The sequence below is a fragment of the Falco cherrug genome, chromosome 14 (genome assembly GCF_023634085.1).
Source record: "Falco cherrug isolate bFalChe1 chromosome 14, bFalChe1.pri, whole genome shotgun sequence".
Taxonomy (NCBI): Eukaryota; Metazoa; Chordata; class Aves; order Falconiformes; family Falconidae; genus Falco; species Falco cherrug.
Window position 1 is genome coordinate 18,941,613 of NC_073710.1, and position 25,815 is coordinate 18,967,427.

At 39.8% G+C, this 25,815-nt stretch overlaps 1 long non-coding RNA gene across 1 annotated transcript in view; it reads right to left on the reverse strand.

The window, feature by feature from the left end:
* The window catches only part of LOC114015489 (uncharacterized), a 153,741-nt gene that overhangs the window by 118,856 nt on the left and 9,070 nt on the right, over nt 1-25,815 (reverse strand). Inside the window, exon 2 of the long non-coding RNA XR_008735075.1 lies at nt 8,511-8,626. This is a non-coding gene — a long non-coding RNA (uncharacterized LOC114015489). The remainder of the gene's footprint in view (nt 1-8,510; nt 8,627-25,815) is intronic.

Consider the following 25,815-nt stretch of genomic DNA (forward strand, 5'->3'; position numbering starts at 1 on the left):
GAAAGACTGGCACAGGTTGCCCAGAGAAGTAGTAGGCGCCCCATCCCTGGAATCTTTCAAGGTCACGTTGGATGGGGCTCTGAGCAACCTGATCAAGTTGAAGATGTCCCTGCTTATTGCAGAGGGACTGCACTAGATGACGTTTGAAGGCCCCTTCCAATCCAAACTGTCCTATGATTCTAATAGGGGTAACAACGCTATCAGAGACAAGAGAATGTGTGAGGACAGAGGGAGTTTGGTCTGCCTTGCAATTTAAGCTTTATATCCTTTCCAAAAAGGACTTCAAGACCTTGTATATGGGTCTTTGCATTCAATAAACAGACCACAGTGATTTAAGGAACTTTGATTCATATTCTGGTGCCAATGTTGGACTACAACCATTAAAGACTGAAATCCTGTTACCTTGCTAACGAGGTACAGCTTTGTGACAAAACTCACCCGTACTGCCAGCCAGAATGCCCCAGTTCAGTGTAAAGGGCAGTTTCCAAACAGAGCCATTTGGTTCCTGTGCTGACACTATTAACAATGATGCCAATGGCAATAACACTTTTCATACAGTGGACACCTGTATGCTTGGAATAGAATAGAGAACATCAGCTCATTTCATTTTGGCTTGCAAATGGATGCAGGTGGCAAAGCTATTTGCTTACTTACAGCACAGAATGGACTTCGAGTATGAAGGAAAAGACTCTATTACTTCACACACCCCTCCTGTCCCTTCTATATATGCTCATTTAGGATTTAGTATGACACGGATGTAAAATGAAATATGTTCCTCAAGAGGAAAAAAAAAATCCAAAGTGACTTTATACAATTCTGTAAATATTCGCAGGCAACAGAAATCAGAGCCATTGTGTGGCATAACTACAATTTGTCACAGCAGTTATCAAAGACACTGCACTAAATTTAATAGAGCCATCTTTACAGAAGCAGAAATGCTCCATAGCAAAATCAAATGTTAAAAGCATGGACAGGATCTGAGTTCTGGTTCAGCCTTGCATGTGAGTCCACAAAGGTCAGTTAAACCCCTTTCTGTGACTGATCTGTTTGGTTATCACGTTGTGTTATATTCCTTTTAAAAACAACTCAGGTGACGTATGGGGGGGTGGGAGGGAATGGACGTAAATGGATTCTGATGGGCAGCTGAGAATTCTTCAGGGTTTCAAGGATAGTAGGCAGGAGATCTGCAGCACAGCCAAGAACCTGTGGCTCATGATAAAAATGTGAAGAACAGATAATCAGGCCACAGAGGAAAATGAAAAAAAATTCTGGAACCATAGGGAACTGGTTTTGCTGCAACTCAGAAAGTCATTGAATGAAGCAAAACCCAAGCTGTGAGGCAAGGACCCATCTGCTTGGATACAGTGGACAAAGGAGGTATTCTATTTTCCCTCCATTTTTAAAAAGGAGACAAACTACATTTAACTACATATGAGTTTGAGAAAGCAGCAATTTCTGATGCACTTCTAGATCTTCAGAAAAGAAAAGCTATGTCCTAAGAAGAAGAAAAATCAGTAAATGACACTGAGTGGTAGGCATAAAAAAATTACACAACATCCCTATACAGTTATTTTCTATGAATGGTCTCAGACAATATTCAAAAGATGGTTAATGAAAATCAGAATGCTTTTCTCAGCCCAGGTAATTTCCTTGTGCTTCATCTCAATCAACATTTTGCAGCCACAACCAAATCGGTCTTTTAGTTTATGATGTGCAGAGCAGAACAAGACAAGCAGACTAAATGTAACAGAAACTCATTTCTGACAATAAAGGAAGCAACTAGGAAGGGCAAGACTTCCACTAGGACAGGTTCAGCTCTGCCTATCAACAATTACCTAACTTTGCCTTTGAAGCCTCCATGGTCAAAGAATGTTTACTCTCAGTGTACTGTGCAGGTGGCCGCAAATGGAAGAAAAAGGTTTTGGAGAGGTCTTTGCAGTAAGACCCAGGAAAGTGAAAGAAAACAAAAAGAGGAGTCAGAGAAAACACAGTATGTTCCGTCTTAGCTCTGGTGGGCATAGTGGCAACAATAAAGACAGCAGGATGCAAAGTGACAGTGCCAGACGCAGAAATCAAGCATATGCTGAGGGAATTATCACAATATTGTCACTCAGCAAAGACTCATACATAGATGTCTGCATCTACAAGAGCACTGCAGCAGGATGCAAAGACCCTGCCAGCCCTAAACAAACAAATTTATGCAGTGCCTTTGCAAAGCCTGGGACAAAATCTTACCTCTGAAGAAGGATTCTGAAGTGCAGATGCCACTCTGCAGACAGGTAATGCACCTGCACTGAACTGCAGCCAATTTCTCAGAATAAGGGTTCTTCCTCCTTGAGTTGTATATGCCAAATACTATGCTCTTTTTTACCTGTAAAGCTGCGTGTCTTTAAAATATCCTAATTCTAAATAGGAGGCGTGATTTTTCTTTTCATTTCTGCCATATAATGAGGCCAAGTTTTCCTAGAAATATGCCCTCTAATCAACAGGAAAACAAATAATTTTCTGTAGAAACTGCTATGAAATATGAAAACAACATTATTTTTATCCCTATTATTATGTAATCTTAATTAATTATATTTTTAAAATTGCTTTTCTCCTGCCTTATAAAATGCAAAATTCTACTGTTTATCTTGTTATATCTAAATTAGCAGCATCCCCAAGCAGGTGTTACATTTGGAAGACAACATGTTGTAAGCAATTAGAGAATTGTATGTAAATACATAATTTGTCTGAGGAAAAGAAAGCTCTTTGGTGTGATTAAGTATCATTTAAAAATTGTATGTTAAAAGAGGTAAACAACTTCTAAACTGGATGATGCAGGATTGGAAAATGTGCTTCCCTGAAGGATCAGTCCAAGGAGCCCATTGTGTGTCTCTTTCTGGTCAGCTGGTGGAAGATCAGGTCTGAGTATCCCATCTCATTTTCCAGTCTTCATTCCCAAGAGGCTTTGCTCTTTGAGGAACTGACAAACTAGAACATGATTACTTCTACACTAGCTGCTCCTTAATAACAGTACGGATTTGTGGCACACACCCACACATGCTCTTGGGATACTCTCACTGGCTCAGGATGACGAAGGCTGTGAAAGGAAGTGTGAGCAGCCAGGGAATGCACAAGCAAAGGTGAACAAACATGTTCTGATTTTTGGCTGAAAGTTTACAGATGTTAAAACTGAGTCCATGAAGATGTATATTTCCCAGCAGATTTTACCTAGAGTTTTGTCTTCTCATAAGATAAAAAAACCCTCAAGTTCATAATACACTGAAGGGGAAGAAAGCCATAGACTTTCAGACAGTTGCAAACACGTGATACCCACCCATGGACTGATATCTTGGCTTATAGACCCAGTGTAAAACTCTGCAGGAAATTTGTGAATGACCTTGGGAAACTCCTGCCTCCACAGCACTCCTGTGAGACTGTAAGTGGAATTATCCTTATTCTACTACTGAATAAACCATTGTGGAAGAGAAGAAAGGAACAAACATTCCATCTGTATGATTTTGGGTGTCCACTGCTTTCCAAATGAAGGAAAACACCCGCCCTGATGGATCTCTCCTATTAAATGAACACATTTTAACATGAAGAACAATTAAAAAGGAGTTAGTTTTATTCGTATTTCTGTCACTAAGTATTATAACTTCACAGGCTCTGTGGAGACTTGCCACTTTTATTAGACCCTTGATGCCCCAAGTGGTTGAAATCCCTTATGAAGAATCCTACACCAAATAAGTAGTAAAACCAGAATATTCTATTTTTTTCCACTCCAGTGTTCATTGGCATTGTCTATTAGGCACACTGACATACTTGTAGCAACCTTTTCAATAGCAGAACTAGAGACTTCTATCAGGGCTGAAGTTTCCCTCTCTCTCAAGTCAGAAATCTGTTATCCTAGTGATTACCACAGCTAGCAATAGTGACCACAGCATAACCATACAAAAGCGTGACTACAGCATGACCATAACCATAGCAGCAGAATGTACCTTTGCATTAAAAGACTGCCTACCCAACTAATACAGCCTGCCCAACTAGGAGAAAACTCTCAAAATCAATTTTATTTATTTTCAGGGCATATGAAATACATCAATTTTCCCTTCTGTTTACCTGTCTTAGATACAGATTGCCTCTCACAAGACAAGGAAGAGCTGAAGTCCATGAAGTGTAGTTTTCTTAGTGAAAAAGCATGAAATACAATGTTAGAACCATTGTAAATATGACATTTCAGGATTCAAAGTTAAATAATTGGGGTTTTTTCCTTACAGTCTATGAGACAATTAGTTGGGGATGTTGTACACTACTGCAGCTGAAGTGCCTTTAGTGTCTGACCTCATTTGTTTGAGCTTAGCTTGGGTATCTTTACTATGCTGCACTTTGCAATGCAAATATACCCTGATTTGATTACATAGAAGTTGTTCTGCAAAGATATTCACTGACCCCACTAACAATAGGAACTGCACTTCTTTGCTAAGCACAAAAATAAACCCATGAGTATTTCTTTGGCCACCTCACAAGGAATAAAAGTGATGCTGCAGTAATTTAAGAGCAAACTGGTAAACTTGTAAAAGTCTCAGACATTCACACCTTCTCCCTGCAAACCACCACACCAAGCTGGTTTCTGCAACTAAGCTACAGCAGTGCTTTGAAGAGTAGGTTGTGATGTCATCTCGGTATTTGTACTTGCCATGAAAACAGGCACTGGAAACTGTTATATGCATGCCTATCAAGTGGTAGGGGAGATGTAAGTCTGAAGAACTGGCAACTCTGAACCTTGGCTGAAAAAGCTACTCTCTCCTTATACTTTGAGCCTTGATTTTGCCTTGCCTTCACAGATTACAGTGTTGCATGTGATGAATAGTATATAGCAAATTAATATTTAAGAATTCAGCACTGAGAGGTAATTACTCAGCTAGCACAGGCTCACATTATTGATGCTTGGCTCCTTAAGAGGTGGTTTGTTGTTTTTTCCTTTTTTCGAGTGCCTATAAACTAAATTAAGACATTTGAAACATTATAGTATTACACATCATTAGTTTTCCTGATCTGCATATTTTAGCAATTGTTTATGTTACATAGCATGAGAAGCTTATTTCTTGCAAGTTATTTCTGAGAAAATCTTGGACTTGATTATCTGTTCCTAATGTCTGGTAAGAGAGAAAGTATCCTCCATGTTGCTGCAATGGGTTGCAGGTAAATGTAAAAAGTACCTCCTCAATGTCCTCTAAAGCTGTATACTGAAGCATAAATCTCCAAAGCTCTGGTTTTCCAGTGACTACAGTGCCCAACTCCACCTCTCTCCAACTTTTCAGAAAACATCAGAGAAACTCTGTGGGATCTGTTACATATGCCAAAGTGCAGGACACATTCCTGAATCAGGGGCCTGTTAGCCTTAGCTTTAGTCAAAGACTCATTTGTTAAATTGCACCATATGAGGGGTCCTGCGTTAATCTTGCTAGGACAGGAACAGAAGGAACCTGTCACCATACTTCAGTTGACACAGAAAACCATACTCCTCAGCTCAGTATTATGGTCTGGCATAAGACATCAGACTTATTTTCCACCCAATTTTGAGAAGTAAAAGTATGGATAAGGGTTTGAGGATTCTAGGAAGCAAGAATGGATTCTTGTTGGACTGGAAGTACCTACAATACATTCAATAGCAGGTCTCCAGCATGAGAACATGAGAATGAGCACCACAGGTAAATATCATTGTTTCTCTGGCATAAAGAAAATTTTTATAATCGTAACACACATCTTTCTTCGTAGAACAATGAACTGTCCTAAGAGCCACACCTAGATTTTGTCTCCCTTCCTCCTCCCTCCAAAAGATCTAAAGGGTATCACAAATTCCAGGTCCTTCTAATCCAAGGACTTTGGTCCCAGGTCCCAGCTTTCTTCACCCAAAACTTCTAGAAAAATACATTATGTACCCCTTCCTTATGAGGTGAAGTGGGGGGGGAAAAAACCACCAAAACAAAACAGGAGAGATGTTAGTCATAGAATTGTACAGAAATTCTATGGAAGGGACCTCAGGAGGTCATCTAATCCAAGCTCCTGTTCCAAGCAGGGTTGGCTCTGGGGTTGTATAAGGTTGCCAAGGGCCTTGTCCAGTCAAATTCTGAAAATATCCAAAATAGAAATACTGGCCCCTCTCTTTTTGACTCTTTTGGCCCCTATCCCAGTGCTTAAAAACTGCAAAGAGCCTTTTCCTCATATCTAGTTGGAAATTTTCATGGTTGAAATTTTCATGTTAAAATTTGTAATTATGTCTTGCTGTTCTGTTGGGCACTTCTGAGAAGAATAGATACTGACTTGTTTATAATCCTCCTTTATGTATTGGAAGGCTGAAATTCCCTTAGCCTTCTCCTCTCCAGGCTAAACAAACCCATTTCTCCCGCTCTCCGCTTAATTGTCAGATGCTCCATCTCCCTTCTAAATCATGTGCTACTCAAAATGGACTGGTGCCTCAGTTAATAAAGGTGTTTTGGGGACCTACTTTATTTGCATGCATGGCTGCTTGTGTGTAATGCAACAGATGTATCAGGAGTTAAACATCAGCATGATATAACAGCTCTAAAAATGTCAGGGGCCAAAGTGAAGACATTCAGAAAGATAGCACTTAAAATTCCATTGAACATAGGAGAAATCTATGAATAACTTATATCATACAAGAGATTTGTACCAATTTTTGCAGAAGGCCACTGAGAAGTGGAAAAATGTTTGGATTTCCCTGCATGTACCATTGTATGTTGAACCAAAACCACACAGACACTGGTCATAGTTAGTTGAATGAAAGAATTAGGATCCTGAGGGCCTTATGTGGAGTGGTCTTGGTTTAGAGCCAGGTAGAGTTGGAATCACATTTGGACTGATGCCACAGGGCAAGAGGACTGCACAAAAATAATTATACCAACAATATTTTTCACTGTTAAGCAACAAAGGCATGGTTTTGAGTGTATAATGTCTATTCACTTGTAATTGATCCAAATGGGATCTCATTCTTCATGAAAAGGCCTTGGAGAAGGGCCTGACAAATTGTCAGCTTTGTGCTGTACCGACATATGTTCCACAGCATACAGGGGTATAATCTTAAATTAATGCATTTTATAACTCAAGCAAAACTCGTCTAGTTCTGTGGTGTAGAACTGAATGGCTGCACTTGGCAGGCATTTGTAAGCATTTAAGACCTCTCTTTATAGGCAAAATAACAAGACTCATCAATCCCATATTGTGCTTTTTGCAAAAATCAAAACAACAAAAATTCTGAAATTGGAAATACCATTTGTGAAGTAACCATGCGTTAAACAAAAGGCTTTAATTGGCCTTGTTAAATTTTATTTGAATAAATGTGCAACCAATAATTCAGTAGAACTGTCTACATCAGCTCTTAGTCCTCGCTCAGCTTACCAAGTGCTGGTTTAGCGTGTCCCGGGGTTTAACTGTGAAAGTTTCTGTTGTCATGGTAGTTTCATAATTACATGTTATGATCAGGAGGGAAACTAGTAATAATAAAGAAGACACCTACGCTTGACACTGGTGCCCAGACGAAAAGGCACAGATCTGTGCATCTGGTTTTTTTGAAAAGGTTTGCTTGAGACAAAAGGCAGGTTCACCGGGGAGAGGTGCCGGAGCTGCAGGGCTGTCTGGTGTGTGACAGAGCCATCTACCGGGAAGCGCCGCTGCGTGCTCCCCCGCACCGCGCTCACCTGCCGTCAGCCTCCTCAAAATTAACCCAGCAGCAACATCCATCTCGCATTTGACGTCCGTCCTTCTGCTGCAAGGCACAGGTGAACACTAAACCTCTGTTGTTCGTTGCCACCCGTCTAGTACGGGAAAAGGTGACAAAATCTGCGCTGAAGCTGGGTGTACAGAGCAGTACAGTCCCCCGTCTTTTGTGAGCAGGTAGTTTACTGAGGTATATGTCCTGCCGCTGGCCACACTCCAGTTAAGTTTAGGAAAAGGAAATCAAAGCAGGAGAAATCTGTTGTGTTGCAAGACTGTCGCTTGTTTCTACAGGGAAATGGAAAAGTTTATCTGGCCTTTACAATGTACTAAAACTTCTTTTATGACGGTTTGATTCAACAGTGCTGAGAATCATTCTTCCTGCTTTGTTATAAGAAATATTGAGTAATCTCAGCTCCTGCTGAGGTGAGGTGTTTTCTTGTTGTTCCTTTTTTCTGCACATTTTTTCCTGGGTTTCTCCTCTTTTTCTTTTTGAAAGCTGTTTGTCTACCTAGACAGGTGCTTTGTCTACGTAGCACATGTTATTTTTTCCCCAGCAACTATTACATTTTCATAGTAATTTTAAATGAGGTCTTAGATTAAAAGGGTTATGATCAGCCACCATTTTAAAATTAGCCAGAGTTGCATCTATTTTAATCAAGGCACTTAGTAAGTGAAACAGCACTCCTAAAATGAAGATGATTGCTTTTCATGTCCTGCAAAATGACTTGGATAGACAATAACTCTCTAATCTGCTTTGAAAATATTTTAAAATTTATATTTGAGCTTACCATTACATTGGCCTTCATGCTATGGAGAGGAATAGTTGAAGACGTCAAATGATGCTGCAGCAAAATGGTGTAAACACGCAATGATTAAAGTTGCAGAAGGACTGTTCTTCAGATAACTGAGGAAAGAGCAAAACTGTAATTTAAACACAGTCAGTTCCACATAGCTCATCAAATTTTAATTTTATTAAATATTGTATATAATATGCATATGTGTATGTAATAAAAATATTTACTATTATATTTAGTATTACCTGTTATTCATTTTATGGAACCCAGTGGAACAAAGTCCTTCTAAACTCTCATAGACTGTAAAGGCAGCCGTGCTAGAATAAGGGCAAAGAACTGCAGGGTGTAGATCAATAGAAACAGAAAAAATGTAGAAGTTTCTATAGATGCAACATAATTATGTTCACTGGGAAGATGCTCTTTGGACCCCACACCAATCATAAGGACTTTGTGAGAGTGCACAAATTCAAAAGTCAAACTGGCATGAACCTGGAGATTGAACTGATTATCCTGCATGACAGCTCAAATGGTAGGTACATAAAAATAAAGGAATACACACTGTCAGTGAAAAGTTAATTAATTGTTCTTTTTTTAAGGTATATTTTTAGAAATGTGTCAGTGGTGCATTAGAATTGTACACACAAATTGCCTGGCAGCTACTGGCTGCCTACTGCAGGCAGTCATCAATTAGGTCTATTTAATTTCCTTAAATACTCTTGAATTTGACCCTTCAGAGTTGGCAGAGAAGCAGTATCTGTCTTCCCAAGCCTATATATGTGATCTTCTGCCGGAAGAGTGTAGGCAGTACGGCCCTGCTACCAAATTTGGTCATATGTCTTTGCCTCTGAGCATTCATAAGAGCGTAACAGTCAAACGGGTTGAAAACCAGGACAACTGGGATGAAATCTCAATTGCAGGAGTGAAGCAAAAGTTTTCTGTGGTGGGACGTTGTGATGTGAGAAGTGGTAGGTGTGCTCTCACAGCATTTGGAAAGGGGAGTTCACACTGCTGAGGAGAGCTGACTATAAAATTCAAAGAAATATTAACTATAGGTTACTCTCTTTCCCCCCCTCCACGGAAGCAATGTGTACCCCCTGTCTTTTTTTCCTTCCTAAGCTTGTTCCTCCCACAGATGATGTAGTTAGAGGAAAGCTGTCAAACTGTCTTTCTAAAAGAAAAGTTGTTTCTTTCTACCAAATTATCTTCAAAAAAGCATCCTTACTTTCACTTCATGGAATATTTTTCTTAGAGCCATTTTACAACCATTAAAAAAAAAACTTATCATTTTTTTTCTTCCCCTAAATCCTGAAATCATGATGAGCTTGTAATTAACCACAGTTTGTAGGGGATTTGTGAAACTATTATGCTGTACTATAAGGACATACACTTTATCAAGGCTTGAGCATGGTCTAATTAATAGAGATCGCATGCAGCCCATTAATTAACTCAACATGGTAATCAAACATCCAGAAATACCGCTTAACTAACCTCTGGTGTACCCAAGGGCAATGCATTCACTGAAGATGTGGTATGTCATATTGCTGCATGGAATACAAGTGTTACCTTTGAGGGTGGGGTATGCGGGGGTTATTTTGACAGAAACCATACAATAGCAATTATTTTTATGTGAATGTAAGTGCCCATGAAAAACACTGAATTATCCTTAATGGAAAGTTAAAGATTTCCTGGGCAGCAACACCCGCCTACTTGTCTTCTTGCTCTAATTATTCCCCCCTATCTCACCATTCTCCTGTCATGCCCTTGCAGCAGGGAGTAGAACAGTTCCCCAGCACTTCCCGTCATAGCTCCACAAACAGCTGGCGTTTCTGAAAGGGCAGCATGGAATGAGAAACCACAGGCAGAGAGACAGGGCTGCTCATGCCAGCACAGAACATTTTTTCTGTTGGAGTCTACAAGTTAGGCACCTATCTGGAATACCTCTAATAATATGTAGTAATACAGCTCTTTTTAGAAGTTATGTTAGCCCACCTAACTTATGGTGGATACTTATGACGGGATGATATCTTTGGAGAAGTTTAAGTCTTTCCACTGGACTGTAGAGAGAACCTATATTCCTAAATTAGACCAGATTTACCTTATACATGGGAAAATTAAATGGTATAAATTCCCACTCGAGTACATGAATGTGAATCAACAATAGCCACCTAGTAATCAACAGTAGCTATTATCATCTTCATGAAAATTATAAAAATAATCTATTCCATGTTAATATCTAGGTCATCAGTTTGTTGTCAAGTCCCTTGAATATCCTTTGTCCCCTTGGCAGATTGCTGTTTCACTAGTGTTATATTAGGAAGAATCATAACTTAAAGAAACCCGTCACATTCCTGTTTTATAGGATCCCTTAGACTCAGATGAAGGTCACTAGAAAGACAGAACAAAACAAAAATAACTGAGCTAATGAAAAAATTAATTCTAAAGCAGTTTCCCCTGCTCTGATTCAATGTACTTATATTACTAAGTAAATCAAACAGTAATAAAGCATTGTCCTCTGACATGAAATCACCATGCTATAATTCTGTTTCTAATCATCTGTGGAGCTAGGAGACAGCGAATGCTATCATTGCAGGCTGTGATCTCATTCAGCCTCATGGAATTTTTATACCAGAAGGGAATACTACATTTATCTATGTGACTTCCAGTATAATCCAGGTCAAAGTATGTCAGCTGGTAGCTCCTGCACCCTGATCATATCTTGTGGTACGAATTATAACAATTTTTTAGAAAGATAATAAAATGAAATATGAAAAATCTTCTATAGCTCTCCGCAAATCATCCCAATATCTGCTTACTTTCTGTGTGAAATTTTAGCACCTGAAGCCTGACCTGAATTTCTGCTGGCTGTGATTGTCGCCACTGGGTCACATCCTGCTTTCAGTTGCTATGTTACTGTATTTTGGCTCAAAGTCAACACAGGCCAGTTATTTTTCCACTGACCTATAGGGCCAGATCTTCAATTAGAATAAGTCACTATGGTTTAAACAAAGTTAACTGGATCTTATCTTGACTTTGCTTGTTAAATTAAGGAAATGTCTGCTGTGCCTCATACAAGCTCTTCCCTCACATAGGTTTTAATCAAAGTGCATCAAAACCTTCATTTCAACCACATTAATATGTTGATTACCTTGAGTTTTACACATCAGGTTATTGTATGTATATTCTGAACCTTTTCAGAAAGGAAGTAGCAGTGAGTTGACCTTGGGGTGCACCCAGCCGCCCACCCGGCCGCTCTCTCACTCTCCCACCTCATCAAGACCAGGGGAGAAAACACGATGAAAAATATCGTGGGTCAAGATAAAGACAGGGAGATCGCTTACCAATTACCGTCACATGCCAAACAGAATTGACTTGGAGAAAATTAATTAATCACCAATTAAAATAGATTCGGAGGGTGAGAAAAAGACAAAATTAAACCCAAGCCTTCCCTCCCCGTGCTTTTGCCCAGGCCCAGCTTCACTCCTTCATGCCCAGCTCCTCTGCCTCCCCTCCGGGAGCGGGGGCCTGGGGAAGGGGGGTCACAGCCGGTACCTAATGGCTCCTCTGCGGCTCCTCCTCCTCACACTTCTCCCCCGCGCGAGTCCCCTCCACAGGCTGCAGCTCCCCTCGGGACATACCCACCTGCTCCTGCGCGGGGTCCTCCCGGAGCCGCGGGGATCCCGCTCCGGCGCATGGAGCCCTTCCTCCCGCTCCCCCTCCGCCCCGGGTTCACGCTGCTCGCTCCCGCTCACACCTTTCCCCTCACGCCTCACGCCCAGGCCGCGCTTTGCCCCGTCCTCACCAGCAGCGCTAATGAGCTCAGGTGCGCCCTCTGGTGAGGCAGCTGCAGAACCAGCTGGAACCGCCTAGAACCTGCTGGAACCTGCTGGAACTGGCGCTGTCCAGCTCGCGGCTGCCCCGCCTCTCCTCACAGAGCCCTGAGCCCCACCCAGCCCGCACACCGATGCCTTGTACAAAAGCTGTAAAAGAAGCAGCACCGTCTCCAAAAGCTGCCGTGGGGTTCCTCTGCCAGAACACGAGTCCCGCCATGCGTACAGCAGTGCAGCCCGCCCCATCGCACTGCTCTGTGCAGCCAGGCAGCAGCTTCCTCACGTACACGCAATGGCCTCCACGCCTTTTCACATTAATTCACTCCTATTTTGCAGCACTTACTGGAGAAGTGTAGCCTAAATGATGAGCCTGACTCTTGTCACATTACAAAGCAGATGTTGGACGACTTCTACCCACCACACAACCCTGATTTGCTACCGAAATCAGCCCTTTGCCTCATTTACACGGGCAGAACTTCAGTGGAGTTTCTGTGCCAAACCCATGGCAAGACCCCAGAGGAACTGGAAACTTCCCCCAAGTGCCGATTCCTGATTTAGAGCTTTTCCTTCTGCAAGCTATCGTCGAGACAGTTTGGGAGCCGTTTAATATGTACAACACCGATTTTGTATAGCGATAATTGTTTTTAATCAGAATGTTGTGCACTACTAAGTCAAACACATTACAGAAGTCTAAATATATTATGTCAACACAGCTACTTTAAATTAAGCAGAGCTAGGCCCAGCTCAAGAGCTCCATGGAAAACCGCTATTCATTAGGAGGTAATGTTGATTTAGTAGTAACTATCTTGCCCCAGAAGAACCATTATCCTAATAATGTTTCTTGGGATGGATCTACTAGGAGGGAAAGAGAAGATGTTAAGGGACTGTGGCCCCTCTATTCACTATGTGATTGTGGGGTACGGTCTTTCTGACGTGGTAGAGTATATAGCAGCATTTTATGTGCATTATAGCTACATTCAGTCCTGAATATGTTATCACTGTTAGCTTTCCGATATCATAGGTAACAGACGTCATTCCAGTTGTCTGCAGTAATTAAATATCAAGGCACCTTTTCTAAATGTAACCATGTTATTAGGGGAGAGGGACAGTCTTAAAAGCTGCTCAGGGGTTAATTTTGTAGGTATAGTGCTTTTTTAAAAATGGTTCATAGAAACATGTTGTATAGACAATAATGGAGTCATTTGTCAGAGGTGCTGATCAATGGATGTAGCGTCAGAGCAGCAGAGATTATACAAGCTTAAAAGAAAGGGTCACCGAGCCACTGTCTCTCTGTAGTGCCCCTGCCATGAAACAGAGTTCATTGCTTATGGATTCCTGTGCCACTTACTTGAAATCAATTTGAATTGGGTATTAAATGTAGATACTGTTCTGCATGCAGAAAACAGACATGGGATAATGAAAAGGGGAAGTGGCGTGACTACACAGGCTCCTGTCTCTGGCCATTCCCTCTGCAAAATGCCTTTTGTGGTCTCAGGTAAAAAGGGAGGAAAAGAAAAGAAAAACATTTGCTTCAGCTGGCAGGGGGGAATCAGGAACAAATTGTCCTTAAGCACCACTCTAAGTGAATTAAAGTAACTAACTAACCTTAATGATCCCTTTGGAAGACACAGAAACCTTCAGTATTTTACTGCTTCTTTAATTCTAAATGGAAGAACAAATAAGACCTGCTTTGTCCTGTTCACTCAGCAGACCACAACTCTAAAAATGCTGTATTTTAGCCCCTACCTCCATGCCTGCATGAGTCTGAAGTATGCATAGTCCATCACAATCCGTTCATATTAAAGATTCAATTTTTATTCCTGAGCATTTAAGAGCTTTATATTCTCCCCTTTACAAAACCAGTCCAGCCCATCCACGCAGCCAGCCAGCCAGCCAGCAAAATATATAGCACCTTTTCCAATAAAATAGAGGAAATATAGACATTTTCAGATCATAGAAATAATGGAAATGCACAAACAAAGGAAACATGAAAAATGGCAGCTTTAAAGATTTTTTCAGATGTTATGATGTTATGCATCTGTAAAATAAAACTCCTCTTAGGCTGTAAAGCCCAAGCCTAATAATAAAGGTGTCTGAAACAGACCTACTAGAATGGAAAATTAGGTAGTTTGGTTCTAGAACAGAATTTTCACCTGTCATTACCACTTCTCTACCAGAGCTGGCATCTCAAGGGACAAGAGTTCTCCCTAGCCTTCCACATCCTTCTTACAGAGAACCTGATGATCCAAAAAGCCTAATGCTGCAATAAATTCCATGGCATCCTTCACATAATTCTCTCTTCTCACATGCCCATGTTGTCGTTGCACCTGGCATGGTTGCACTGGGCAGTGAAGGACAGGAGTATACTTTAGCAGAACTTGCATGCACCGAGAAGCAATCAGTGACTGCTACATAAAGCTAACCACATTACAGAAATGAACTTTCTTTAAGCCCAAGAGCATGCCTCCTTGCATGGGGATTTGTACCAAGACCATTCAACAGCGTTATGGTTATGGTAAATTTTCATTGAACCAATGAAATTTTTTAGGAAAAAAACCAGAGACTCCAATCAGTATGGAAGGACCTGACTCTCAGCCAATTTAACAGAGAGAATCTGCATGAATGTGAGACGAGAGAGTGCGTATCGAGCAGAGCTGGACTCCCAAACCACCCCTGGGTAGCGGTGGGTTCAGTTCAGACAAGCCCTATCTGCTGTACCACGGGTAACCTTCCACAGAGAGGACTGTGCTTCATCAGGCCAGGAGTGCCTTGAGACCAGCATCCTTCTGAGGTCTTTTGCACAGGGCTGCAAAATCCTGCACAAGAACCACATTTTTCTCTGTGTCAGGCCTTTCCAGATCAGTAAGCAGAAGAGAAGACTAGATTTGCCTGTTGTGCGACAACTGCTGAACATGCAAAGTGCAGGCTTTAGCTGGAACCGTTAAAGGCAACTCGCCGACATGTTCCCCCATCCTCTGTGATCTTTTACAGTCCCTTTCTCTCACAGGCTCATGTTTTTGGACACAACCCAAGGTGCACCATGTGTGTTGCGGCTTGTGCTATTTTGAACAGTAAAGTAGAACCACCCACCACCCTGGCTCAAATTCAGATTAATTAGGACCCCTCCAGCCTCTGCTTTCTGATGATTAAAGGCTAGAGATAGCCTGTAGAGATGACACCTGTCAGCATGAGTTATCGAAATACATTAGCCACGCATTTAGTGGGGGCTGGTTTGGTTTTTAACTAAAGGAATCATTCTGTTTAATTCAAGCAGTCTTAAGTACCACCAGTATACTTCTTGAGCATATGAAGTTATTACAAAGCCATAACCCATTTTGAAACGGGAAGACAGCAAGGCCAAATTAAACTGGCAGATTTGGAAATTTAAATTCAGTGGCAGTTCAGGTTATACACTACACTTAGGTAAAAAAACCCTAATTCTATTTTAAAGGCTCATTTTCCACAAATGGCTGAGCTGTTTAAGTTAAAGTGAATAAATACCTAATGAGCCATTAAAGTCTATAAGACTGTATGGCCTCCAGGCACTGGTACCTGGTTTCAGCCAATTATAGTTCCATAAGATAAGATGAAGACACCAGGTTGTTATTGGAATATATAAAGGTTGAAGACACTGTTAATAAGTCACTACAGGATGTGATAAAATTGTTTAAACTGTTTAAAAACTCTCAATGTGTTTTGCTAGACACATTTTTACTGCTAGTTTTTTCCCCCCGTAAAGTCTAATCCTTTCTTTGCACATCCTTGAGAACTACACTCTGCAATATCACATTAATACCAAAAGGTGATTTGTTTCCACATTTCTATGTTTTTAGCACATACTCTGGAGGTTATGAAATATTCATAGTGGCAATTCCTCAACTGTGGCAGAATGAGAATAGGAAGGAAAAGAAGGAAATTAAGGAAATATCAATTAAAAAAAAAAAACAAAACAACAACCAAAAACCAAACACCAAACATCCAAGAGGAGTCATAAATAGTTAAAGCTATATTTGCCTTTAAACAATACCAATCTTATGGAAAGTATTTACACATAGCTTCTATATATCTATTCTTGCACTTTTCCAAGGTGAAGAACTCAGCCTGTTCATAAATAGAATTTCCGTGTGCTGAATCTATTTATTAATCTTTAATTATTTTTCCCCACAGAGCTAAGCCTATAAGATTTGACTATACAATCCAAATACATAATGAGAAACATGTGAAAAATCACCCTGAACACATAGGCAACAGTCCTGCAAGTATTTGTGGATATGCATAATTTTCAACCCACTGATTTAAGGTTTCCAGGGGGAACTTTCATTTGTCCTCTCGCCGATACACTCCTAAGGCACATACTTTTCAAGTACCTCTGAAATAACTTATTTGCCTTCTTTTAAACCCTGCAGTAACATCAAGCCTGCCAAAAGTCAGCCCTGGCTAGAATTTCGACTTTCAGACCAACCATAACATTTTGGCACTTTCTATACTCTCTCTGAGCCTGCTTCTCTGTATCCATCTGTTTTCTCTTGGCTTTACCTGAAGACTTTTGGGGCAGAGATTGTCTTTTTTATTGTGTGCCTGTACAGCACTTAGTGCAATAACATCCTGATCTCTCTCCAGGGTTCCTTGCTGTTACCCAGCTTAACTAACTGATATTAAAGCAGGGCATCAGGGGGGCGGTTAATGGGACAATTCACAGAGCCCAAGGTTAAGCGTATGAATAAATATGTACAGAATAAGAGGCTGTCTGATGGAGGCTGAAACATTTTGTTTGTTAAAGTCACAAAGCCTTTTAACGTGAGAGACATAGCACAATTTTCTTTAGGACTTGCTCTCCTATGACTTAAGTATCAGTTATTTAAAAAAATTGTGATTCCATCCTAAGAACTACCGTATAAAAGCCATAGACCACAGTATATTTTTACAAGCATATTATAAACCTCCCAGACTGATCAAGGTTTCTGACAGGCACATTTACACATTTTCATTCCCCCTGCTTTCTCACATAAATGTACTGAAGGTTAAAAGCACACAACATCACTAGCATAGCTTTATTTCCCAGCAGCATAACTTGCATAAAGACTTATGTTCATGCCCTGAACTAGGGAGCATCTCGCCTTATCCCCTCTTATGCCCCGAGCAGAGCTTCAGGCCAGTGCCCCTGCATCATCACCTATGACTAATTCAGTTTCCCACTGTTGCAGTTCTATTCTGGTTTGGCTCTAAGTCACCAAAGGGAATAATCTTTCCTCTGACTTATAGGATCAGACCCTCAGATTAAGTAAGCCATCATAATTCAAGTGACATCAACAGAAATAAGGCATATTATGTCAGTTTAGGGGCCAGCCTGTGGATCCTCAAGACAAACTAGCAGGTTTTGCACTGAAACATCTACCTCTGCCTCAGTGTTGCAGCATGAAGTCTTAAGCTTTATCTCCCATGCATGTGTTCCTTATCAGTTCTGCAAAAGGTGCCTAACTCCAAATTTATTCAAGCTTGTAAAATCTGGAATATCATAGTACAACAGAAATTCCAAGTCCCCGTGAGAACGCTTTACTGTTCCAGAGCTGCACCTTGCCAATGAATATATGTATATTTATGCCACAGGTGGGAATTCAGTGAAGCACTTCCGTAGGCATGCGGCTCTTCATGGCTGTGCAAATGAAGGGCTTGATAACACATCCTTGCAAAATACAGTACCAATATTCATCCTATAAGATGGTTCCATTGATTTGAATCTCCTGATTTTATACCTGCCCCTCTTATTAACATCTTGTGACAGAGCCCCTGACTTCACAGTGGTTTTCTTTATGACACTGCAGGCTTTCCTTTAACGGCAACTCACCAGCCCTGAATATGTTATAGAAAAAAACAAAACAAAACAAAAACAAAAACAAGGGGAAAAGAAGGCATAGTTCAGGTTATACAACAAAGCAAATAAGCAATGTGGCAGTGTGAAAAACATATTCTGAAGTACAGCAATTATATCTCAGACAATAGAGGCTGAAAGTTGGGGCATTTGATTCCTTCCAAATCACTTTTGCATAAGCCCTGCCTTTTCCTGTATCAAAGATTGCTTATAGCTGCAAATTAAATATTTTAGGTATTATAGGTAATGGAAACCCAACATCCTCATGGCACCTGGAGTCATGACTATGTAATGCAATCTCCTTTTTATTAAGGGAGATCATTTTCTTCTTTCTTGATTATAATTCCTGGCTTTCCTTTGCCTTTTATTTACTGTTACTATCGTATATTATAAGCATACTGTTACCTACAGGCCAAGAACATAATTTAAAACCTGCTTTGAATAGCTGTGTTCTTGTGGGCCTAAGACATATTGTTTTATAAGTCCCAGAGTATATTAAATATGTTTAGATGACAAGAAAAAAGTGTGGCTTAGGTTTGGAAGAGAATACTGGTGGGATCTGTAAATTTTTTAAAGATTATTACAAATTTTTCTTAATGTAAAGGATAGATTACCCATAGGTTGGCTGCAAGTGTAAGTTGTTATTGTTATTTTTAAAAGGGTCTTCGCTTAGTCCAAGTGGAACAACATAAGTGGCATTTAATAACAATACAATAAAATGCATGTGTGGTTTTCCCCAAGAAAAGAGTCCTTTTTTTAGTTTACAGCTATGAGAAGAAATTTAGAAATTAACAGACTGCAAAGTAGAAGAGTCATCTCATATAGTATAAACTGCAATTGCACTACAATTTACCGCCATCAAAATAATGTAATGCGAGAACTACCTGGAAAGCCAAACTGAGCTGGCCACACAAAACTTTCACATCTGGAGTGGAAGCCAAAAAAAAAAGAAATAAATTACTACCTATACTAAACACTATGCTGCAGATAAAGACCTCAAATTCTCCTGCTTAAACTGTTGTCCTGCTTTACTGGGGATCTGCTTGGATGAGGCACTGGAATATTGTCAGTTTTGGAGCAATCTACTAGGGCCCTAAAAAGTCATCTAGATCTAGAAAATCAGAGCAGAACTCCTTTGTAATTTTTCATTTACAGCTTTAGTAGCTGAATCCATACTTCACGATGCTGCTTTGCTTTTAGCTTAACGACAATGTTTTGAAGTTCTATAGCAGCTTTCATTTCAGGATCTCAGTATACCATCAAACAACATTTATGTGAGTAAGAACAGAATGCTACCCATTTTGCAAGGGAGCCAAAAGAAATCAAATTATTTCCGAAAAAAATCACTCAGCAAATATTAGCCAGAAAGCACTGAGGAAAAAACCACCCCATGCCAACCTGTGCCTGTAAGCCAAAGAACTCATCAGTCATCATACCCATGCTTATGCTGCTAAGACTGCATTTCACTGCTTATTATGGCCACAGAATGGGAGCTCCTATTTGCGGGATGAAATGCCCAAGCAGCAATTCTGTATTTATAGTGATTCTGCAAAACTGAACCTTTAAGAATGCTTTGCGAAGAAAGGTCTTTAATTATTTGCAGCATAATTAAGAACGCCTGTCCTCAAACCCGTTACCTGTGTTGAGGAAGCAGCTGTATATTTTAAAAGACCCAAAGGAGCAGAAAATTACAACAGATATACTCTCCTCAGATATCTAGATACTGAAAAGACTTTTTAAACCAACATATTAATGTGTTATTTACTACTATATTTTTTTAAGAGCTCTAACAGAGGTCTCAAAGAATAATTTATATTTCTGCAAATCCTGTTTTCTTTAACATACATAAAAAATCTCCTCTGTGTTTCGATGTTTACCGGACTGGGCAACAGCCTAGATCTCAGCAGCATGGTGGAATGGTTTGAGTGTCTAGCAGGAGATAAAGGCCAGTGAGGTGTTTCTTGTGCCATTGACACAGAGCACAAAGGATCAGTCTCACACCTGGGTGTCACTTCAGCTGTCAACAAGGATGAATTCTGTTCTGTGACAGCCTTACACAGCTGGAGCCTGAGTAAGCCCTGAGGGCTTAGAAGAACGGGTTAGTGTGCATTGTCCCTCTGCCCCTCCAACCTTTGGTCCAGGTACACACAGACTATCTGCACAAACCAGGTCCCAGCAAGTCTGACCCAGACAGTGCAGACTTAACGATTCTCTAATCTCCATTTTCCCACACTTAATTAATGAGACTCCTCACTTGTCAAAATAAATTTGACCTACAGACCAAAAAGTGAACACTAGGTTATTATTCATACTGTGTACACTTACAAATGTCTCTTCTTCTAACTAATGAACTGATGAAGAGAACAGGGACACAAAACTGTAACTAAGGAAATGTTTTTGTCCTTGGATTTGCTAAATTTGCTCAGATATGATAAAAGAATCTGCCCATCCAGCCATTTTTTCCAAATCTGTTTTAAGTAGAACCATCTCACAACGACAGAAAATATCATCATTTAACTTAGCACCCATCAAATGCAATTCACTTAGAGCTGTGCAACGTTTCACAAGCTTTAAATAGACTAAACATTCCTTCTTTGTGAACTATATATTACAACATTTTACAGAAACGTAAATTGAAACATACAGGGATTAAGACTAACAAGACACTGATTTCTGTGGCTCAGCTAGTCTGCTTTCTGGGGACACCAAGAAAAGACCTCTCTTCTTATGCCAGTTTAAGTTGTAGCGTCTGACTGATTTTGCTTTACAATCTGTTTATTATTAAGTTGAACATCTACAACTGGTTATTGGTGACTGCTCAGAAAAAAAAACAAAAACCAAACAAAACCAAAAAAACCCGACAAATGGAACTCCTGAATTTAATCCAGGAAGTGGAAGACTTGAGAGCCGCATCTTAGTTTCCACATCTACTACAAAGCTGATCTGACTCCTAAAATAATATTACAAAAAAGGTTTGGAAGGCCCTCTGAACCTAAAAATGAAATAGATAAGACAAGGAGAAAAATTAATGCACTTAAATTAAATATGGCAACAACAAATAAAACAACAGACAATTTATTACATGCTATGGATTGTGAAGGAAAGCATTACACCCATTATTTCTTATTATTGCTCCAGGAAAGAAACTCACAGTGAAGGCAAAAAATGAAGTTAGCAATGATTTTTCACTCATGAACCTTTCTCCAGGGATGAGTTATAAAGGAAAAAATGTTGCCTGCAAGAAGAGAGAAAGCAAGGATTATCTATGTTTATGTATTTAGTGAGACACTTGCACCCACACTTACCCCCTTATAAGAAAACCATGAAACAGCACTTGAACACTTTTTAAAATTTTTTCCTAATCTGTGAAAGACCTGTGTAGTCAAGAAGCAGTAAATTAATCTAAGTATTACGGCTAAAACTACAGTAGGCAACAAGAGAGTATCCAGTATGAGGTAAGCTCTCTCCAGCATTAGGCTAAGCTCTTGTCATGTGGGAGCCAGGTATTCATATCTGGGTTAATTACTGAAGAGATTGAACACGCTCTGTGTGCAACTATCTCTTCCCAGGAGTTTATTGTTCCCATGCACAGTTTAAGTAAAATATCCATCTAACCTGATTCTGTGTTGCTTATCTCTTATCTGGGGAAAGCTGAACACCAAGGCTCTCTTTAATACCTGCTGGTTCATGAGGACCAATAACACTAACACAGATTATTTGTATAAAAATGCATATGGGTTAGGCTGAGGTCCCAAAGAAAAGTAAGCAGATGGGAAAACAGACAGCAATGAAGTGTGCCATCATAAGAATATGCTAAGTTTTCAAACACAGAGAGGTAGGGGAGGGAGGACAATTAGAAAAGTTTGCAAAGTATTGATATTAAAAGTAGTTTAGAAATATCATAGCATGGGAAGCCAAGAATGATGACAGCATTTGAGGCGGTGGTAGGCATTAGATCGAAGGTAATAATAGTACATGAAGCAAAGTATCAAATGTCATACAAAGCAGAAGGTAATGAAATACAAGTAATACATAAATAGAAGAAAGGCTAGTGGAAATACAGAAAAGAAAGAATGTGTGGAGTGAGCATGGAGTTGCCATGTAAGTATTCATCAGCTGTTCAGTGGAGGATGGAGGGATTATGTTTGTTATTTTATAAGCTCAATTGTCAAATTAAACCTTAGAACCTTTGGGTATGTTTGTCTACAGTAAACAAGGATAACAGTAGGTCTTTTGCAGAGCCATTGAAATGAAGCAAAAATGTATTTTCTGCCTCTGAATGTGGTTTAAAGATGCATGACTCAGAAGCCTCAGTACCTACCAGCCTAGAACCCTCCCAGTTTGCCAGCAGCCTAACACTACGCTAGGGTCACCAGCGTCAGCATATGTCCAGGTATTGCAAAGGTGTGAAACACAAACTCGAGCTCTTGGCCCAGTGGTGCTGGCCAAGAGGGAGACCTAGCAGAGCCCTGGGTAAGGTGCTCATCCGTACACATTGACTCTGGCTTCACTGCTTGTCCCATCTGATCATTTTCCCCCTGCAGAGGTAAGAGAATGGCAAACACAGATTGCCCATGTTACAACTGGTAGGTCGTGAGCTTTCTCTGATCTGAAACCATTCAAACACATGGCTCCAGGCTTGTACCCAAGTCAGCTCCACAAAGCTTATGTGCCTCAACAAATCATTTCATTAATATGCCTGTACGGTTTCCAAAATAGAGTTAGCTCACATCTGCCCAGCTTAGAGAGCAGACAATGGAGGCTGGATTTGTCTGATATAATTCGATACAATGTTGATACAATCTGTAGTCCTAATTCATCAGGGTACACCAGTAATTAAGTGAAAGAAATGGGACCGCTCTGGCTTAAGACTCGGCACACGCATATGTAGCTTGTTGCACTGAAGTTAATAAAATCAAGTCTGAAAGACCCCTTGACTGTGTATTCTCACCTAGGCCTTTTTCAAGGGGTTGTTTGGGAAATATCCAGTGTTGAATTATTGATCATATAAATAAACAGAGATGGAGAGAACTGACATACTTCCAAAGCGAAAACAAAGAGTGGAAAGGAAGAAAACGGTAAAGTATAGAAAAGGTGAGGTATGAAGCACAGACATTACATATATTAAAGGTTATTCATGTTATTCTATGACAGAATAACAACATTATGCCTTCTGGCTCATGCTAACACTTTGGTTAAATCCCTTAAGTAGATTAGAAAGAATTACAGACGCTACCAAATGAAAAAAATACGAACAGGTAGTGTGCATGTTTTAGTATATATAGCTAGCTACAAAGAACCGTCATGGTACAGAAATAAGACTGATTTGGGTTCATGAGGGGGAAGTTAGTAAGAAAAATGAAGGTTTGGAATTTTAAGCTTTATGTGTTCCCTTCTGATGGTTTCCCTGCTCAGCTGCTCCCCTTCCCTTTGGACAAATTTCAAGATAAATTCATTCTCTTATAAAACAGTAACCCCAAGCCACTTAAGGATGGATTGTAAAAGCAATCTTCATGCTGCTTTATTTCTTATCTTCATGTATCTTAATGCATTTTTTACACATATTGAGTTATATCCTGGCCAGGATAAGCTGGAAAAGTCCCACTGAATCAAAAAGGTAGTGCTAATTCCTCTAAAGGTTCCTCTGATCTTCTCTCTATAGCTGTTATTTTTACAAACTAAACATATTACATTCTTCCACACTTTATTCATGAGAAAGGCTTCAAAATTCAACCCAGATCACTCCTGTAATAATCTGCAAGAAACATACAAAACCTGAACATGTACTCATGTCCTCTCCAGAATATTAGAGATGCAGATGGGTTTACCATAAAGCATTAAATGTTTTTTTTGTTAGCATTCAAAAGATATGTTTTGTTGGTGCCTCCAGACATTTTTCATTTTCCACTTCAAGCAGTATTTATCAGACCTCCTCATGCTTGCCTAATTGGATTGTTTGCCCATTCAAAATGCACAGCAACATTCTACTCAGAGAACAATACATCCAGGCAAAACAACACCTTGTTTAAAAATATATAAGTACATTTCTCGTTTGAGCACAGAAAAAAACAACATTTCAGATTCCTCAGGAAAAACTTCAGGACATCAGAAGATCCAGGGCAGACTGATACTGACCCAGCAGAAGTGAGACCTGTGGTAGGTTTCACTTTAATCCAGTTTTCTCCTACAATCACCTTTTGCTTACTGTCCTTCGTTGATAACTTTGTTCTTATTTTCAAATGTTCCTAAGACCTCTTTGCCACATCCTGAAGCTTCTGTACTCTCCAAGAAGCAGAAAAACACCTGAAGCCCAAGGCACCAAACACAACTCAAAACACACAAACCACAGTCTCGTTATTCAGGGGGGTACACGCATCCCATAAAACTGATTAAATATAGTCAATAATTTTCCAGAAGATGACACTGCATTACTATTACACAGAAAAGATTTACTGTCTGAAGTCTTGTATAAAACAATTACTAAAGGTCGGTGTAAGAGTAGCAATGCACTATTTTACAGTGCACAGCAAAAAAAAACGCAGGTAAGAGAGAATCGTAAAGACTACCGTAGAGACTGCAAATTCTACAACAACCTATAGGCACCTTTTGAGGATTTCAACTAAGCCAGCCTCTTTGAGATCTGGGGTAGAGCCATACAGAACTAACTGCAGGGGAAAGATGAGCGGAGAACAAATGGGAATGTCTGGATGTGGAGGCACCAGAAGGAGCACACAGCAGGGCTCAGAACAGCCTGAGTTCTCAGGTTAGCAGCTCATCGGGGCTCCGAAGGGGTTAAAATAAAGGTACGTTCAAAACCTGCACATGGCCGCCAGTCTAAGCAGACCCCAGGAGACATGAAGAGGATTTGATGGTAACTTCACAAACATTTAAAATAATAACAATTTAAAAAATTAAAAATAACTAAATAAAATATTCTTGTTTGTAATGATAATAATAATAAAAAAGAATAAGAATAAGAATAAGAATAAGAATAAGAATAAGAATAAGAATAAGAAAAGAATAAGAATAAGAAAAGAATAAGAATAAGAAAAGAATAAGAATAAGAATAAGAATAAGAATAAGAATAAGAATAAGAATAAGAATAAGAATAAGAATAAGAATAAGAATAAGAATAAGAATAAGAATAAGAATAAGAATAATTCATCTGCTGTATTCTGGGTGTTTGTTATAGTGCTGATACAATTTTGCAACAATATTTCTTACAGAAATTATGAAAGATCTGGATCAAGACTTCAATCTTGATTACGACTGTTTTCTGATTTACTTGGATTTGTTATTCTCCAGATTTTTTCTTCTCAAAATATCTTGATGCCTCTTATGGTTAGAACATGCATGACCACTCTAGGATAGTCTGTCACTCACAGAACAAGCTTATGAAATTTGCTTGCTGTGTGCAGACATACCCTAGTGAGAGGAGGTAAATATCATTTTTCCTCTCTTTTTTCTCCTTAAAAAGGGCAGTTCCCTGGAAGTATGCAGTAATACACCATAGTTTAATGTGAAGAGCTCAGCTGAGACTGTAATACAAGTGTCAGTCATTTGACTGGCAGCATGTGAGGAAGAATTATTTTTTTCTTCCTCA